Genomic DNA, 13,104 nt, shown 5'->3' with positions numbered 1-13,104 from the left:
CCGCATCACCGTCCGATCTACCAATCATCATCACATCCCACGGTCGAGATTCGCCAAACATCAAACTCGATGATCCCACTACACACCTTAGTGACCGAACACTATACCCCAAACCAAACATCACCTAATCTCATTCTATCGACCCATCTCCACCATCACCACCCACCCTGTGCAGAACCACCACCATCTCCCTGTTCCCGCTCAACCACCACCACAACCACCTCTACCAACTCTCAAATCACTCAACCACTATAACCCATCTCCACTACCATCATTACCACCTATCTAGCCACCTAATTTCCCATTTTGATACACGTTTTTCTTCCAAAACCCTAACGTGTGAAAATTGGTAAATTAGGTTGATTTAGATGGACAATTGGACGTAGCTAGAGCATCAGGAGAGGAATTGGAGGCATGGGTCGACATCTACCAGTGTCATCAGTGATTAGGTAAACTTTAATAGAAATTTTTATATGAACCCTAATTCCATAAATTGGGGATTTTTGGGGGAAATTGATGGTACTTCTAATTAGAAGCATGGGTCACGTATTAGGGGTGTTATCAGTGTGTTAGGTGAGTGAATTTTGGATTTTTGGGTAAAACCTAATTTCACAGATGTTGTGGGATTTTTGGGATATTTCTTATATGTATAAATAGATGTTGTGGGATGTTTGTAAGGCATGTTTGGGTTAGCCAACATCCAGGACTCTCATGTCCTGTTAAATTGTTAATTTTCATGTTTCAGTTAAATATGCTTGTGTTTGCTTTGTTCTGTTAATTGCTTGTCTTATGCTTATGTTCATGTTATAATTGTTATTTGTCTCCTGTTAATGTGTTAGATGTTTATGTGTATTCACATGTTAATTTCAGTTCATTTGTTAATTTCTGCTCAGTTTCATTTTGTTTATGTTCATGTTAGACTTTTTATTCACTGTTAAATGTTCACTGTCAGTTAAATGTTCCTGTTGTGTTTAATGTATTGTTACATTTGAAGGAATGCTAGGCTAGGTATCTGTGAAGCAATGTGCTGATTGTGCAATGGCAAGAAATCAGTGCTCATAGCAAGCTGATGTTCTTGCCATTCTCCTTGTATGCTTAGGTTGTAGTGTTGATTGTGCATTGGGGGAAATTAGTGCTCACTAGTGACAATGAGCAAGCTAATTTTCCTCCCATTCTTTTAGTTTGCCTGTATCCTGCCTTAGCTTTGCTTCATTTCAGTTTCTTATTCATCCCTGCCCTTGGCTTAGGCCTTGGTTCATCTTGTTTTGTTTTGTTTTGTTTTTGTTCACCCTGTTGTTGCTGTTTAGTTTTTCCATTGCTTTTTTTTTTCTGTTGCTTCTCTTATTCCATCTGCCCTGCAACTCTCTTGTTTTGCTTTCCTTTCCATTGCTTGTACATTCTGTTACTTGTGCTACATTGCCTTCTCTGTCACTTGTGCTGCTGCTGTTGCTGCTGCCAAGCAGCTGCTGTTGCTATTGCTGCTGCTAGGCCTGCTACCTGGTGCTGCTTCTTTCTCCTGCAGCTGCTGTTGCTGTTGCCTTCCTGCAGTTCCTGCTGCATTGCTCTCTTCCTCTGCCAAGCTGCTGCTGCTGCAGTGCAGCACTTGTGCTGCTGCTGCTGTTGTTGCTGCTGCTTCCTGCAGCCAAGCAAAGGTCCATCAAACTGAAACCACAGCTCAGGTTAAGACCCAAAGGCCTAGCTAAATCAAAGATCAAGTTCAGTCCACCAAGGCCCATTTCATTAAGGCTCAAAGCCCAGTTTAGGTTAAGGTTAAAAGCCCAATCCAATCAACTGTGGGCTTAATCAAAAGCCTAAGTTTAAGGCCTAAGCCCATTTGCACTTCAAAGAACAAACTGAGCCCAAGCTCAGTTCATTTTATTATGAACAAACCCATTAGTACTTTAAGCCCAACAGTTTCCAAAAGGCTTCTAAGCCCAAAGCAAATCTAGGAACCCAAATAGCTAAAACACTTCCGAAACACACCCGATCTCTGTGGATCGACCCGTACTTGCACGAGCTATAACTGACGACCGTGCACTTGCGGTTATAATTTGTAGGACCTTTTAGAAGCCTACCAGTTGTCGGCCGGATCCTTAGAGTTATCTGATCCTTCTTCTATGACCGGTGCGTCTGGATCAATCTGGATTGGGGTTAAGTTTCCCAATCCTCGTCCCTTAGGAGCTGAGGTTCTGGGTAACCATGCGTTGGCCGCAGGTGGCTTCGTGATAGTGGGAGGCTCCGGCAACGACATGCCATAAAGTGGTTGAGCTCCCGATGTTTTCCCATCCCTTCAGCCGGAATAGGTGGTTTGTTAGCGATCGTTCTTCTTGCTATTTCACTTTGGCCGTCCTCTTCTTCGGTTCTTTGGTTTGCTTGAGACGGCTTTTGAGATCTGCCTCGCGTGACTGTTGGTCGTGAGCTTGTTGGTACATCACTTGGTTTCTGCATGCCTTCGGCTTTTGTTATCCTGCGGTCACAGAAAAAATGACAAAAATCTGCTACTTGGGTTCCTTTGTCAAAAGTAGCAATTAATACTCTGACATAGAAAACGGCGAAGCAAGTTTTGCAGAAAAAGTGTTGAAATGACGTTTTGAAAGACGGGTATTAAATTTTTATGACACCCTTGGAGAAAACGACCTTAAATATTGAAAACAATTTAAAAAAGGTATCAGATCTTTTAGAAAAATGGGGTATTAAATGCTTGAAAAGATTTTTGCTTCCTTAGAATCTCGTTGAGATTCCTCAGTGTTCAAAGGTACTCAGATCTGAAGAATACTTTGTCGGAAAAGGTGTTTTAGTATAAAATAAAAGTTTTAACATTTTATGAGTGTTTTTTTGTGAAAACTTTTGTAGATCTGTGAGATTGCTAGTCTCTAGAGGCTAAGAGCTCCAAGAACTTGCGAAAACAGTGGATGAATCATTCACGAAAGAGTGGGATCCGTGGCTGTTGAACTCAGATCTCTTCGTTAAAGAAGATGCGTAAATTAAATAAATGACGGAATATAAAAACTCAAGCTGGTGAGCAAAACCTTCTAGCGCCAAACTGTGACTACTCATTTTCCCAAAGTCTACGTAATATATACAGCTCAGAGAATCGAATACTAAGTAGTATTAATGCCTCTGTTGAACTGACAATGCTAAGTAATAAAAGATACTCAAGATCACAATAATAACAAAGAACACAAATATAATGTAAAAGGCACTAAGTTATCATGAGACACAAGAGATTACGTGGTTCGACTTTCGTCTACGTCCATGGGGTAATGAGTGATTCTTTTGTATTAAGTTATGGTGGTTACAAAGATATTAAATGCTTCTCAAAGTAATAGAGATAACTCAAGTTGAAGTAAATACTTAAGTTCTAAACATTAAAGAGGTATAAGCTTAAGACTAGATCTTCTCTCCTAGATGTTGAATGCCCTTAGTTTGTTGGTGAGGCTTGGTATTTATAGCCCCTTCTGCTCCAGGTATATCTTTGTTGTCTTTGGATCCATCGTTCCCTGATATACCTTCCGTACAAATGGTACATTCGTTCGCCGCGTGCTTTCTCCAGTCGAACTCAGCCACCTCAGCTGACCCACGTTCCTTCGGGAATTTCTCAGCCTTAATACAGACTGTACCTTCGCTCACCGCTGGCCTTTTCCATTCAGGTTCCGCCACATCATCTCTCTTCACCTGCTTGGATTATGCGTGTAGATAAGATATTTGTGCATTTAATGCTGATTAGATATGTCATCTACCTATGTCCCATCGCCAGCTGCCTCCTCATAGACTAGGATTTTACTTATTTCATCTTAGCCATCGAGACGTCCTTCTTAGGGCGAGATAAAGTAGATCTACGAAGGTATCCTCTGTCACTTGGATTCCTCTGTCTAGCGAAGGCTACACAGTTATCTTGTATAAAACCACTGAGATCGTGACACGTGCCCTGCAGAATATTGGTATTCACAGAGATGAAGATTAAAAGGAGTTTTGGCTACCCATAAAGTTTTCGGTTAACAATTTTCTTCATTTAACTAAAGGTTGCAATTAACATAGTTGAGGGTTATATTTATCTTTTCACTTTTATTTTTTTTATTGTTTTTATTTTTTGGAAATCATTTCAATTCATTCAAACCAAAATGATGATTATATGATTGCTTACAAGATTATCAAAAACACCAAAATACAAGATAATCAAAACTCAAATACAAATGAGGACAACAATTGCAAGTACATCGCGAAGAGAAAGATCCATGAACTGCAAAAACATCCAATTTTTGTAGATGTAGTAGTGATGAATGATGGTGCGAACCGGAAACAACTCCGACCATTTAAAATAATTATCTTCTTCAATAAGAGATGCTCCAAAAGAAATGGAGTATTTCTCCCAAAATATTGTAGATCCAAACGAATCCGGGTCCCCTAAATCCCTCTTGTTGAAGATGAATCCAAAGCGACGCCCGGCAGAATCGTTGATGTTCTTGATGAATCGAGAATAGCAATCCAAGAAACACCATGAAGATTTGAAAGAATCTCTACTAAAGCGAAGAGAAAATCGTCCAAAAGACGAAGAAAAGATCGCCCAAACAGCAAAGAAATGTGTCCACAGATACCAAAAACAACAAAAATAAAACCTAAAGACACAAATTAGATTATTTTTATTCAAAAAAAATAAAATATCCTTGCTCAGATCTAGCCCAAAGAACTAGATCTGAGCAAGAAGGAGGAAGAAGCTCTCATTTGAGAGTTGGATTTAGTCACTGCTTTTTTTATAGTCTCCGCTTGTAGGCTTTTTAGTTAGTAGTCCTTTGTTGCACGTGTATTTACCCGACTAGTACCCTCGTAAGTCATTCAAGTCAGTCAAAAATTATTTCCCCCTTTTTTCCGTATAAGAAGGAAAAATTAGGCGCAGGCCCCAAAAAATATAATATTTTCATTATCAGACCCATAATTAATTTTAGGTACCGTGACACCCATAATTATTTCCGTGACACCCATAATTATATGAAATTATTAATAATGTCTGCATGACGGGTTATGCATTCGCATGACGGGTTATGCATCCGCATGACGGGTTATGCATCAGGGGTATAATTGGCAACGCAACTTGGATATAACATATCTAAAAATCGGTGCCTTGGAATTTTACAAATTTAATATCGTTGAAAATCTTTTTAACAGAGTTACGCAACGAGTACAAACAACAATATCAAATTTTTGTTTTTCATGAAAAAATCGGAGGTGATCATCATTTTAGGCAAAATTTCGATAACTGACTATATAACCATTATGCAGCCACCAAAAAAGATGCATAACACATTCTGCAGACGCATAACGAATTATGCAACCATTTTCTCGACTGCATAACAAAGTTATGCATCTATAACAAGTTATGTAACCATTGTTTTGGTTGATTTTAGTGCGTACATAAAAAAAAATTGATGCATAATGCAGTATGCATATATATTTACGGATGCATATCAGGTTATGCATCTATTTTCTCGATGCATAAAAGATTGTGCAACAATTTTCTCGATGCATAATGCATTATGCAGTCATATTTTCGGATGCATAACAGGTTATGCATCCATTTTCATGACTCATAACATGTTATGTAGATATTATTATAGGTGCATGACAAGTTATGCAACCTTATTTTTTGTTGGTTTCAATACTAAGAAAAAAGTAGTTGTATAACGTGTTATGCAACCGTTTTCTGAACTGCATAACAAGTTATGCAAAAAAAAAAAAAGCTGGAAATATAGAATCTTGACACCCTTCTCAATTCACCGCAATTACAATTTCGGAGAGATGCTGCCTTCATGAGCAATGTAAGAATGGTGCTTAAAACCATTTGCTTTCTTTTTACTTCTATAGGAAATAAGATGCGGCGTCTTTATAACTCATGCAAAAATGAGTGGAGTAAGTGGCGGCACGTCCTTTAGCTACTAGTGGACTTCACCAGCTTGGCAGACGTTATTTAACAAGGCATAAAAAATTCTATGTTTCACCACTTCATGTTCTGCCGAGAGAAGTAAGACAATTCTTTATTCGGTTGACCTTTTTACTAGGAGAATCTTGAGTGCACACGATAATGGACAAAAAAAACAGCCTAAGTTAAGCTGTCATCTCTCCACGTTTCCCTGTTTGTTGAGCGTTAAATCAGCAAGTAAGAATACCGAAGCCCCATTATTGCAACAAAACATCCTAAGTTACTTTGTGATCTATTCAGAACGGACATGAATCAGAAAATTCAAAAGCATTAAATTCTTCTTTTTCTTCGTTTCTTCATGAATACTACTAAATTGAGTCAGACTCTTCAATCACGTTCACACTTCTTTGACAATAGTTCTCACCACTTCAGTTATAAAAGCAATTTCATCTTTCTTCTCAAACTACTCATACAAATCATACTTCCGTATCTACTTCCTGTCTTCTCAGTTGGCGTCGAGAACACCAACTAGCCAGTGCTAAACATCCCCATTGCACAGCCATCAAACCATTGCTAGCAGCTGCAAACAACTTAAGAAGAAGTGGTTCAGGCATTTACTCGAAAAGGTTGTATGCTATATTCATCTTGCTGTAGCTTCAACCTTCTATAGCTTCCAAACTCACCCAAATTCATTCTCTTGAATTAGCATTACAGTTCAATTTTGTTATACTTCTGAAATGTGTCCCAACCCCTTTGGAAAACAAACACCACAACTATTAATTCAACAACACAAAACCCATTCAATGCGTTTATATAATCAGTCACAGTAACGACTTGTTTCCAGCTGAAGTTCAGATGAAGAACAAGCTAAATCTCCTACAAATCGAATCAACAAAACCCACTAAAATCACTGCAACAGATCCCTTTTATAAACACCTTCTAAAATCACTGCTAGGTTGGCGGCAAATTGGTCCCAGCATGAAGAAGTATCGACACCAGAACCTCAGTCTAACCCCCACTAAAGCTTTTTTATCTGTAACTCTTTACTCTTCCATTCATTACTCAACTAACAGCAACTACCAACCAATTTCAATGGAATTTCATACCACCAGCAATTCACTCTGTTCTTCCTTCTTCTTCTCGCCTTCAGGGAGAGGTATGGATCCATGGTGAATACCCACCTAATCGGGGAGAGGTTTTGTAATGAAAATCAAAACGAAGGAGATACAGATAAGAGAAGACTGTTAAAAAACGAAAAACAAAATTCTAAAAATTCTGGATTTCATAGTGTCCAAAATCTGAAAAATGGGCGTGATAATAGTTTTCACTTCAATTATTTGGGGTCACGCCCTGTTTTTGGAAGTGGAACCAGGAGAAGCCTACAAAAGAAACCATTCTCTTTTGATGGGATCTTTATCTCTTCCTCGACTTTTGATTCTAGGATTTTAAACGTGAAAGTTTTTATCTTTATTCTTGTTATGAACTCCATGAGCATGAGCTAGAGTTTTTATTATTGGTTAAAGATGTAGTCGGATTTTGCAAGCATGTTACTTGATTTATGAATTAGTTTTCTCTCAAAATCATCGTTCATTTTCTACGGTTTACAATAATTGCATGATTGATATATTGCAATATGATTGAATGTTTGTTTGGTTGAGTCTAGAATTGATTAAACATACATCCATATCTATAGTTATTTTAGGATTTATCATCAAGCGATAACCTTGAATACGAGTAGCATGACATGATTACGGTTTGTAGTGATACACTCTTGTAATCATATGTAGAGTTTGACCATTGTCCGAATTGTCATGCGCAATGTATGACAATTTCATTGATTAGCCTATTACTGAAACTTAATGCTCCTAGGAATTGAACTTAATTAGCGCAAGGCGTTAGGCTATTCTTTAGGTAGAATTCACATAAGCAGCTCTATTGTGTGTGTTGATGAATTTAGGAAATTTACGGAGTATTATTGCAATAAGGTATTCTAGGGATTTTGATGATAGCGAGATTAAATACGAATTATATTCATACATTCAAAAACTTGTTTACAATTGAAAATGAAACCTTCATCCAATATTTTCTCATCCTTGATTTGCGTGCTTTATTGTTTTGTTTGCTTTTATTTTACTTTTAGTTTATAAAAATCAGAAAATTCCCCATTGTCATTTATAGGAAACCGAAACAACTTGACAACCTTAGTCCTCTCTGTGGGAACGATCCTTTCTTGCCGTTGCTATATTATATATTTTGAGTAGTGAGAAAGTAATTTATTTTTGACGCATACGACAACGATCAAATTTTGGCGCTGCTGCCGTGGACGCAGCGGTTGTCACTTGTCTTTGGTTTCTTATTTTTTGTTTTTAGTTTTGTTTCTTATTTTTGTTTTGGATTTTCTTATTTTCTGGTCCTTAACATAGTTTTGAGAACTCTTGTTTCAGGTACCAATTTCTATGGACAAAGCATATTGGAACAATGGATACGATTTTCAACAACCTCAACACTATAATAATTTCCCACCATCTATGGGATACAATCAAAACCAATTTATTGGATATGATGCATATCCTATACAACCTTACAGTGATTTTCATACATACCAACAACAACCTTGTGGTGGGTATGTAAGTTAACCACCACGGTGGGATAATTCTACTTCTAATTGGCTTTATTCGAGTTGTATGCAGATTATGAATGGATTTCAAGACATGCAACAAAGACTAGACCAACTTGACCGTGATAGAAAGAACGTCGCACAAACCAATTTATGCAACACTTTTTCTTACCCGACTCTGGATCGTAGTTATGATCATTCACCCATTCAAAGAGAAGACTCATGGGAAAGAGAACCTATTGTAGTTAATGGTGGTAAGCGTGTGAATGTTAGGAAACTTGTACATAAATTATACAAGTTGAAAGATGATGGAGCCTCGGAAGAGCTTGTCGATGAAATTAGTAAGACCATTCGTATGGAACTTAAACGACGTCGTGATAAAGGTTGGGAAACTAATGACGATTCTTATTACGATGAGTCTGAAAATGAAGATGATTGTGTTGAAAAGGACCAACCTTTGGAGATATTTGATGAGATTAGTGTAGTTGACTCAACTCTTGATCTTTATAATGATCACACACCTATTCAAAAGGTACATGAGTATGATAAAACTAGTGCTTTACAAAATTTCCTTGCAACAAGGTTTGAGTCTAATGAAGAGGAGTATGTTGAAAATGAAACTGGTATGACCAATATTGTGGAAGACCCAATTGAGCTTGCATATGATTGTATTGATGATTTTGATGCCGAGATTTTGGTCAAGGCATAAACGGATGAAGAATGGTTGCAAGGTTTGATAGAGGACCACGATATACAAGAGGTGAGTAATTCACTTGAGTTTTTTAAGGATGAAGAGGATTTCGAGCTACAAGAGATTGTGCGAGGTTTGTCTAACACTTTAAATATTGATTCTTCTCCTTTTCCTCTTATTGGTTTGAATGTATGTGCTTCGAGAATATTGTTGAATGACTTTGTTTCTTGATTTCCACCATTAGAGATACTTGATTCTCATACTATGCAGGTTTTGGAAGAAGAAACCGTGGAAGTTCCCGCATTTTATGTTTTATATCCGCTACCAAGTGTGGACAAGAATGAGTGTGGGGGAAACTTCTTTCGGTTGATAGCTTCGTTTCTGTTTTATATTATTAATTTTTGTCCGAAGCTAGTGTTTGCAAAACAGGTGCTATGGGTGGATCCCCAACTTTTCCGATTATTGGTGTATGGAGAATTCGTCTTGCAAGTCGGGTTGACGACTTTAAACCAAACGCTAAATGGGAGACAACTCACTGATTTTGTGTATCTATCTCTATCTTTTATTTCTCAAATATTTTATCTTTATTTTCTTATTTTGGATATTTGCATATCAAAACTCTAACTTTTAGAGATTTTTGAACAATTTAGAATAAACACTAGTCTTTCTAAGTAGATGGAATTTTTTGGGCCAGTTACAAAATGGTCCTACTTTTTATAATCCGTTTACAAAATGATCATACTTTTGTAATTGGTTTACAAAATTGTCATGACTGGGGAAAAAACGGTGTTAATTGTCTCCAAAATGCCCTCCCTTTTACCTCAAGAATCTTAACCACAGTTAAATATCACATGTGGCATCTGATGACGTGGGCCATCTTTGACATGTGGCAGCTCTGACTCATCTTGGACACGTGGCAGCTCTGACTCATCTTTTAACCCATGATACATGTACACTGCCCCTTAAGTTTCCAACTCGTATAGATCTACAACAAAATAAAATTAATATGAACCTCTGCTAGAATTTAAGTTGCAACAAGAAACTAGTTATCTCAATATTATGAAGGATCTACACGGTGATAAAGACAACAAGTATAATATGGGTTTTCTTTTTTTTTTTTGCTAAGTTAATATGGGTTAAGGATAACAAAGAACAGCTAATAGAGATATGGATGGTCTAGCCTCAAACATAAATAATTCCTAATAAAACCAAAATGTTACAAAGAATACCTGGTCCAATTACTTGAACAATACAGTTGGAAGATTCTTGAAAAGATTTTATCGTGGCTCCCTGCTTTCCAATCAAGCTTCCAGTTTGCAAAGCTTCACTACAAGTTGAGATGAAATTGTGCCACTAGAGTTTGGTGGACCATGATCTTGGTCACTTTCCAAATCATATGTATCCTTAATAAAGCATCCATTGCAGGAGGAATAGCAACTTCTGGCTCTTCCTTCGTAGAAAGCCTTACCTTAAGAAACACACGGGAAGGCAAATGTACATTAGCATTTTATTAGTAGATTAAAGATCACAAATAGCTTAGGAGGAGATTCAGTAAACTCTCCTTAAGGAAACCCAATAAATCATAAAGAGTAGTATAAAATATCATGACTGGAATATCATGACTGGATGCCCTAAAGAGTAGTATAAGATATCCTAAGGAAACCCAATAAATCATATTGATAATGTAGAATCCTAAAGAGTAGTATAAAATATAATGACTGGATGCCCTTACCATTTATGCAATGGAAATTTTCGAAACCGAAGTCGTCCAGGCTAGCATGGAAGATGATACTTCACCTGGGCATCCTTGAAACCTGCAAAAGAAGTTGGGAAAAATTAACATGAAGCTGTGAAAAAAAGAAAACCACAAAAAAACATAAACAATAAAAAGTTCAAAACAAATTGAGGTATACACTAGAATCACTAAAACACTCGAGCACAGTACATATTGATTATCAAAGATGTGTTAGATGTTAGAGCTACTGCTTTTGAAGTTTCAAGGGATTTGGCTCTGTAGAATTTGTATCAGAAGCAAAAATTCAACACTCCAGTCTAGAGTAGGTGGTTCCAGTTTGTAGTTCTACATTCATCTACAAGTTCTGCAACATCACCATTCTCATCATCAAACAACTCTGGTTTTCTAACATGCACATACATAATATGATAGTTATTCTACAACAAAAATTAACATTACTTTTCCATTCAAACATTTCATATAAGTTTAATAATTTGCAGTATTCATTAACCAAACTTTTTGATGGACTGAAATTGGATATTAACCTTCCAATCTCTTCAACTAAGACTCCACTATAGTCGTTTTCAGCCACAACCCATCTTTGAACTATACTCATTAACTCTTCCACTAAACCTACAGTTGATGTCGAACAATCCTCAACAATTACTGTATTTATTTGTTACCAATAGTCGAAAAATCTCAGCAACTTAATTATACATGCAATAAAAATTGATTAATTGAAAATTACAATCTGAAATTTAGGGATTCTGAAAACAACTAAAATGGGTATGTCTCCCTGAACCTAGGTGGTAATTGATATGAAGCATGAACAATATCACTAAAACAATTTGATCCACCACAATTCACATTAACATTATCAAAAAAACCTAACCTTATTTGTATCAGATTCTTCAACCCTAAAACTTCTCACATATTTCCTGCACAGACACATAACATCAACAGTAACACAACCATCAACAGTAATAGATAACACTGATTTAATCCCCAATTTCCTAATTAGGGTTTATGAAAAAAATCCCTAAATTCGTTAAATTGGGGTTTCTGAAAATGAAACATTCACAATATGGGTTTGTGATTACCAACCTCACTATGTTTACAAACACTGTGACGTTCTCTTGTACAAAAACTAGGGTTTTCAACAACAGTTACTAGTTTAAGCTCGAAAGTCTTCACTAAAACACCATTAAAGTTAAATCAACCATAAAGACACACTATTTTATCTTACAAGGATCTGTTGCTAATAAAACTCACTCGAAATCTCTCATTCTTCACTCAATCGCCATTGTTACAGAGCTTGGAGAATAGAAATGGAGAGAGAAACGGCGGCAGGTAATGAAGAAGGAGATGAGAACCCTAACTGTTATAGATGGTGTGTCGTTGTGACTAATCCTGTCCGTCATTGGTATCCTTGAGATGAACATAAACACGATCTATGGTAACAGATCTATTATAGGTAGGTTAAGGTCAGGTTGGTAAATTTACCAATCTATTTAACTCTGAATTAGGGTGCCCCACCGACTTAACGTTGCTACATGACCATTTTGTAAATTGTTTGTAGCAGTATGACCTTTTTGTGTATCGGGTCTTAATAGCAGGATCTTTTCTTACATTTTCCATTTTTTCTTAACGATCGGATATATATTCGCTAAGTTGGGATTAGATGCCAACTAAATAGCTTGTTTAGTGTTTATCTTTTATTGTTCAGAAATAGCTATGAGTTGGAGTATGAGTTTTTATTATGCATTTTATTTTCTTATTATGTATATATATCATGTTATGAATTTCCTATCTTGAACTTTACTTTGATTGACTAAATTTTACATTGAGGACAATGTAAAGTTTAAGTGTGGGGGAGTGTTCTCATATAGAGTTTTTAGCCTTGTTAGTTTTTCCTTGTGTTTATAAGAAAAAAAAAGTAGAAAAACTAAAAAAAGAAACAAAAAAAAGATGATAAACTCCTAAGTCTGGAAACTTGTGCCTTACACTAATGGAAACATCGTGGTTGTAGGAGTTGAGGAACCCATTAGTAGAGTCTATTCATATAAAAATAAATAAAATATAAAAATAAATAACATGATAGTTGTCACCATATCTCGGAGTCTTCGCCATATCACGTTCTATTTTTA

At 36.6% G+C, this 13,104-nt stretch overlaps 1 long non-coding RNA gene across 1 annotated transcript; it reads right to left on the bottom strand.

Annotated features, from left to right (window-relative positions):
• Positions 1-9,886: 9,886 nt before the first annotated feature.
• LOC113317627 lies at positions 9,887-12,294 on the bottom strand. Its single transcript, XR_003343779.1, has 5 exons — positions 12,062-12,294; positions 11,850-11,895; positions 10,955-11,036; positions 10,452-10,690; positions 9,887-10,207 (listed from the first exon to the last, which is right to left on the bottom strand). It is a non-coding gene; the product is annotated as an uncharacterized LOC113317627 (long non-coding RNA).
• Between the last annotated feature and the right edge of the window lie 810 nt (positions 12,295-13,104).

Source organism: Papaver somniferum, chromosome 10 (assembly GCF_003573695.1).
Source record: "Papaver somniferum cultivar HN1 chromosome 10, ASM357369v1, whole genome shotgun sequence".
NCBI lineage: Eukaryota > Viridiplantae > Streptophyta > Magnoliopsida > Ranunculales > Papaveraceae > Papaver > Papaver somniferum.
This window is presented reverse-complemented; position numbering and strand designations above follow the sequence as displayed.